Here is a 7,500-nt window from a genome sequence, read left to right as displayed (position 1 = left end):
ATGGATTCGCCTCGATGAATACTGAATTTAGATAGGATCTGATTTTGTTTATAAACTGTCCCCAACATACAATTATTTCAACTCGACTGCAGTTTTATTTCATGTTTTAGACTGAATGCCACTATATCATATATCGCACAGCTTTTATATTCTCTGTGCATCGTTTGTTCCTGGGCCGGGGTGTAAACCTATTGAAACAGTTTTTAGTGCGAGGTGAAACGAAAAGGTCAGCGGCCAAATGTTGAAATTTCAAGCACAATAAAAAGTTATAAGGAAACATTTCCAGCTTAGGCCAAATAGGATGAACTTAAACACTTGGTTTATGGTGCAATAAATAATCTAAGTCTCACAAGAGGACCATTGGTAAAGGGTTCATCTCTTACGTGTCGAAAGACCAGCCCTAGAAAAGAGCCGGGCTATAAGATATAACAAATACTGAGGTTTGAAAATGTCTACTGAGCTCTCTTTTATTCATAAATTTCAGCGTAGGCGGGTATAGGAAGACTTTACAACACTGATTTTCTAGTGGAAGGAAGAAATAAAATCTTTAATGAGTCTCATCTCTAAGGTGACGAAAAAAATGGATTATAGACTTTAAGAAATACTAGAGACTGAAAATGTCTTTCCGTTCTCTCTTTCCTTAATTAATTCATTGACAATCACACTACCTAAAATTGATGAAGCATATCTCAAAAAAACGTTTTAATTCTTCCAGAACCAATATACTTAATTCCGTTTCATGAATTTCCCATAATGGAAGCCACCATCTCCGGCATTAGGAATAGAAATAATTCGAAAACCATACGGAGAAACACAGAACAGGAAGAGGAGGAGGAGGAGGTCAACGATTACCAGAAAGAGATCGGCTTCTTTCGTCAAAAATCATTTCCTTTTTCGTCATTGGAGGTAACAAATGGTGTTATGTTACGTAACAACTAGGAGAGAGGGCGCCTTAGAAAAGGACATCTGGGGACCCAAGAAGAGGACAGAACATAGAATTTAGACCAAAAGCCACTGAAAACTATGAGGTCATTCAACGCTGTAAGGAAATAAACAGTTAAAATGTTTGAAAGGATTACAAGGAGGAATGCCTTTCAGTTGTACTATGAATCTATTCTTAGGAGTGGGTGGGAAATAAGATGGAAGTAAACATGAACGGAGGTACAGTAAAAAGAATGAAAGGGGGTTACAACGAGGGCTGAAGGGATGCTGTAAAGAACTTTATGTAATGCCTACACCACCCTAGAGGGATTGGGGACTCGAGAAAGACGTTTACTTGTTGTTTAGGTGAAGAAAGAAAAACATAAGGGCCTAATGTCACAATTCAAAATTCAATGTTCAACTGGCGAATCGAGAAGAGGCCTTAAGTTCTGCCGACATAAAACAAATAATGAAAATAACCCATCATCCTATACATTTTCTTACTCCCCATTCATTCCTTCATATCTCAGGAATAATGATTGTTTTAAACTGCACTAAACCCTCTTGTAGATCCTAACATTTTAGGCAAAGTCCGAGCTGGCACCAACATGGAATCAGATTAATTTATTTCTGGTGAGTAGAAATTCATTTCTCGGTATAATGTGATTCGGATCCCACAATAAGCTGTAGGTCCCGTTGCTAAGTAAGCAATTGGTTGCTAGCCACGTAAAAATATCTAATACTTCGGGCCAGCCCTAGGAGAGTTGTTAACCAGCCCAAAATCGAGGACAATTTCTTGAAGATTTGGCAGATAAATGAATATAAAAATTAATACCCGACATAATCTTATACTAAAAATTCCTCTAAATTCCTTAACATTCATCTAAATGTGGATCCTGCGATAGGTTTCATGGGCTGCCAAGCTGTGTCCGTCTGTGTCTGTTTACCTTTCCGACTATCTCTTTTTACCGTATTCCACTAATTGACTACCTATATTACACCGCACCCATCAGCTATAGTAACGTAAGTGAAACAAGAAAGGATTTCAAGATATATCGCGACACTTCGTAAATAAAGTTTCCAGAACCTGAATCACTCTGCACCATTCACTGGCAATGTTTGTCTGAACATGATGGAATCGACCATACTTCGAAGAGCAAAGATAAAAATTCGGAGTTATGTATACAAGACTGTTTATGGCACTGTTACCATTTCATTCAAAGGCACATTCATCACAGAAATCGCTGTGCCCTTTCATCATAGGGACAGGAAAAGTCAACATTGAATTTAGCCGATATTCCTAGCGTGTAGGAAGCAAGCAAGCAAGCAATCGGGGCCTTTGTTCTCTGCTCTGTTTACTCTTGCTTCCAACATCGTCTCGGCGGATATGAAGACCGTCAGATTAGCAAAGCTCCGTTTCCGATTCGTTTTCTCTTTAAAATGAAATATACTGAAAATGCATTTTTAACAAGAGGATTTTGTGTTTTCACTGGCTTTCTGTTACACCTTCCCTTGCTTTCGTTTATATTGACCTTTTCCCTTCATTACAATTTCTTACATTTTCGAATTTTGTCATACATGCAATTTGCTGAGGGATTCTTAAAGAGGGGATGGTCATGAATTCGCTATAAGAAGCCAGGAATCAGGGAAGAGTATAAAAACAATGGCGGGTCAAAATCACTGCATCAATCGGAAAATGAAACCGAAGACACAACGTAGGAAAGCAGCAACATTTTCTATATGTTATGACACTTGAAGAACAACAAACCAATAATCAATAAAGCAAACCTCAACTTTTGGAGCCTTCGTGTGGCTTAATGAGACCCTGAATAGGTATAGATGCGCGAAGAACAAAGCTAAAGGTATCAAGAAGATTAAGTGCAATGGATGATCTGTGAATATTAATTATCGAGGTCTATGACTGAGTAAGGAGTAAAAGAATTTTATGCAGTATACTGACATAAATAAAGAAAAGATTCGGCTACAAAAACAACAAATACATAATAAAAAATAATGATGAAGCAGAGATTGACGGGAATACAAAAGCCTTCTGTCTTGGATTCCCCATGAATAAGAAGGATAACGCCACTTTTCAGCAGGAATGATGAAAGTGTCAGACTATAAAAAAAAACAAGGACGTCTCTAAGGCCAAGCCAAGCAGGTGTCTGTGCATTGCAGAAAGTTCAAATGCGAAACTACGAATGGTTACTACCTGCACGTATGCATACATAAATACATATACATAATATATATATATATATATATATATATATATATATATATATATATATATATATATATATATATATATATATATACATATATATATATATATATAGTATATATATATATATATATATATATATATATATATATATATATATATATATATATATTCCCACTAAAACCTTAGTTAAAGTGTGTGATTTTGGAGCCAGAAATAAACTGACGATTGTTTTCAAAACATTTTCGCGCGATTTAGGAGACGTTCATTATCACAGGCTTAGCTGGAATCCGTCCTCTTTCCGTTCCAGGTATTTGTTAAATACCCGATTATTACTTCCGCCATTGAGGTTAGAAGGAGACTGTGAACGCACTCTTTTCTCTCTCTCTATCTCTCTCTCTCTCTCTCTTTTTTTTTTTTACTTTGTCACAGGATAAAAAAATATATAGAATTCGATAAAAGTTTTGACACATTGTGTTATGAAGCATGAGTAACACTAATTACTTTTCGAAATCAAGGATTCAGTTTTTATTCCACTTCAATTATTTTACATTACTCAATTAAATAAACAGTAAACGCCCTCAAAGCAGATTTAGTTATGACTTTTTACATTCATTTCCGCCGACCAGTGTAAGAGTTTTTAATTTTTATTTATTTATTCATTTATTTATTTGTTAGCCTGTAAGATTTCATGTAAATCTCGGCAACTTGCCGGAAATAGTTGACATAAATCCTCTCACAGAGGAAAGTACTCTTTCAAAGCATTCTAATATTTAATTCTCCAGCAGGCTTTACTTTACTAGAGATCATGAAACTAATCTAGAAAAAGATTGGCAAAAGAAGCAACTATATCAGCATTTACCACGTATACAGACTTTACCAGTGTGATACGTGTATAATCTATATAAGTCTGGTATGGTAACATTTTATGGCGAGTCTGAAATCGCCTGATAATTCATGACCCATTCTTTTAGCTGAACTCCCCTTCTCCCCCAACCCCAAACCCCCCACCCCCCACCCCCACGCGCCAAACCATTTCCCTCGCCTAAAAATTCGCCATACGAGTAAAACGTAGATTGCAAAATTCTCACTTACAAATATTGTTAGTTTTACAGAAATAAGGAAGCCTTTTGTTTTCCTCTTGAACTGGTTGGTACATACCTCGTTGATAACAGATAAATTAGTTTGTCAACAGTAGAACGTACACAATGTTGTGATAAATGTTTTCTCTCTTTAATAGAACTTAGCTGCAGATAAGTTGCTTCATCATCGCAATATGAAAGACATTAAACGATTAAGCAGAATTTACAGAAATAACAAGTAAACATAAAATTGAGACCTCTGAAATTGAATGGTCCCTTGGAAAACGTACAACGGACGATTATTCGGCAGAAATAACTAAATACATATAAAAATACCAGAAAAGTATAAGTGTAGTTTTAATAATGCATCATGATAAAGGAATTTGTTTTTGTAGGGGGACCTTCAGATATTGGTCGTGTTAGAATGTCTATCCAACCCTAATAAATATAATTTCATACGTGAGTATAACTATTTTATGGCTTCCAGACCACAGCCATGATACGGAACCATAAATTTCAAAAGAAAATGTTGCCTTTAGAAAAATAAAAAAGTTGTGCACGTTATATAAATCATATGCCGGTTTCAGTCGTGCTATAAAAAAAGGGTATCTACGGAACCCGAATACGGGAGTCATATTTTACTACTTGATAAGGCTCATAAAAGGTAAAAAAGGCGAAGGAAAAATACTTCACGGTAAGATAAAAGATGCGAGTCTCAAAATGTGTAGGGGAGTAGACGAGCTGCGGAAGCACCTTCTTTGCATTTATATGCACCTTCTGTCTGATATCATGAAATTTTTCAGCACGGGGCCGGGGGAGGATCATCCTTCATTCAGGAGGCATGAACGTTGCAACGACTGTTCTACCATTATTCTCTGTAGCCACCCCTAATGTGTATGCGTGAATGTGTTCAGGTATTTGCACAACTACGCAAATCAGTATGTACTATGGAAAAGCACTATTTCAAATATCCATTACATGGTAGACGTGTATAACAAGTAATATCTGTGGATGGTCTAATATGCCAGCGGAAGCTACATTTAGCCTTTTTTGCCCCACATAAGCCCAATATAAGTAGACAGGAAGGCTGGTTAATGAGGGAAGTTGTAATGGATACTGAATGCAAATTCCTATATTCATACTGATAATATTTTATTTGTTTTGCTTTGCTATTGATAATTATATATTATTTTTCTATGATTACTTGAAAAATTTTACTTATGTTCAGATATTTTCACAAGCTTCACATGGATCTATTAAATAAAAAAGCAATTGGTCTATGTAATTCTAAGAGACTCTTCTTTCAAAGGCTATGGAGGAGTGATGTAGTAGTTGCATCTGACAACTTTCTCAAGGTTCGCTTGTAACAGAGAGAGAGAGAGAGAGAGAGAGAGAGAGAGAGAGAGAGAGAGAGAGAGAGTGGCTGGTTGTTTTGGTTGTTGTCTCGTTAGGTTGTTTGTGTTCGTTGGAGGTAATAGGAAGGGTTTGGATGTTTTGTGTATTTGCTATATCGTGTTTTATGCTTTTTTGTTGTTGTTAAGATAGTATGGGAAAGGTTTGTGTCTGTGGTTTTCCGTTTTGAGAGAGAGAGAGAGAGAGAGAGAGAGAGAGAGAGAGAGAGAGAGAGAGAGAATGGTGTATGGGTAGTTAATGAGTGAATTGCTTGCTGGTGGGCAGTTGGGTTCGTCTGCGGACTCGGTCGCGGAGACTTGAGGGAGGGAGTCAGAAGTCAGCTGTCTGTATTGGCAGTCAGTGAAGTGAGGCAGTTTTTTTGGACAGACAGTCTGGTCAGAGGTAGTGAGTTGCTGTTGTATGTTTTCTGGGTTGTTTTGATATTGTGTAATTGAGTCTGCTGTGCTTGTGTCTGTCTGAAAGTTGTTCGTTCGTTCGTATGGTGCTTTTACGTTGCATGGAACCAGTGGTTATTCAGCAACGGGACCAACGGCTTTACGTGACTTCCGAACCACGTCGAGAGTGAACTTCTATCACCAGAAATACACATCTCTCGCTCCTCAATGGAATGGCCGAGGACGCCAACACCATACCAACCACGCCACTGAGGCGCTGTCTGAAAGTTGTTGAGCTTGTGAGTTTCTGTTGTGTTTGATTTGTGAGTTGTTGATTAGTGTTTGTTTGTGTTAGAGTTGTGGTGTTTGTTGAACTTTGTGAAGTCTTGGTGTCGTAGGTGTTTGTTTGTGTAGTGATTTGTCGTGTTGTTTTGAGTTCTTGTATGGTTTTGGTGCTTGTTTGTTTTTTGGGTGTATTGATATTCAGCGGTTGCTTGTGTCTCAACGACTGAATCCAATGTACAGCCCACTCTCTCGCCCTGAATCTCTTGGTATATGGCGAGACAGGGATTTTAAGAGTTTTGTTTGTTTCCCTCGCTGAACCAACCGTCCTTTACTTAAACAGTAATGTCAAGAGGAAAGTGTGGTTGGGGGGAATACTGTTAGCCGGTATGATTGAAGTAAATGGGGGAAAATCTTGGTATTTAACTTGCTTAGCTTTGATTCTGTCACAAGGCTATAAATCATTTGCTACCAAAGCAAATTATGCCTAATCTTACGTCAACATTTTTAATGGTACATAGTTCGTTGCTTTGAAATACCGTTCTTGATTTTTTGGAACGCATTGTGATTAAATGTTGCATGCACCAGACTACCAACGTCTGTTGCAAATTTCAACAAACATGGGAGTTAAAAGTTCATATACCTGTCTTATACTAGATTTAACCAAAATGTTTTACCGTCCAACATAGTCATGTGTGCATTCGGCGTTCGGCTTAGCTATTAGTGATCATCAATCCAAGTACTGGCCGGATAATGTTTCTAAATTTCACTGGGTCGTAATGTGTTGGATATCATAATTTAGCTATTATTTTGATCAATTTTGTTTCATAGTTTAAAGTAATCAGCAGGATTTAACAATAGGCATCCATAAAATACAAATTTCCAAGATAAAATAAGATGTAGCAGTTATATCTTGTATTATATTATAACTTCAGTATTGGCGTCGATCCCTTCTCCATTTTTTCTTTCAAGCCATCCTTTTTTTCAAGGGGTCTGTATGGGGATATTTATTCAAAAAAGTTACAAGCTTTCAAGGGCAACCAGTCCTCATTACCAAGTATTCAAGTATAAATAACTCCGCTAGTTACCACTCAGGTTTAATGAGGTCCTTTAGATATATATATGTATATATATATATATAACTTCAGGAAAGCCGAAGACACATGACGAGTTAAAAGGGTTTTTTATTCGTAAAGAACGTTTC

This window comes from Macrobrachium nipponense, chromosome 8 (assembly GCF_015104395.2).
Source record: "Macrobrachium nipponense isolate FS-2020 chromosome 8, ASM1510439v2, whole genome shotgun sequence".
Lineage (NCBI taxonomy): Eukaryota > Metazoa > Arthropoda > Malacostraca > Decapoda > Palaemonidae > Macrobrachium > Macrobrachium nipponense.
This window is presented reverse-complemented; position numbering follows the sequence as displayed.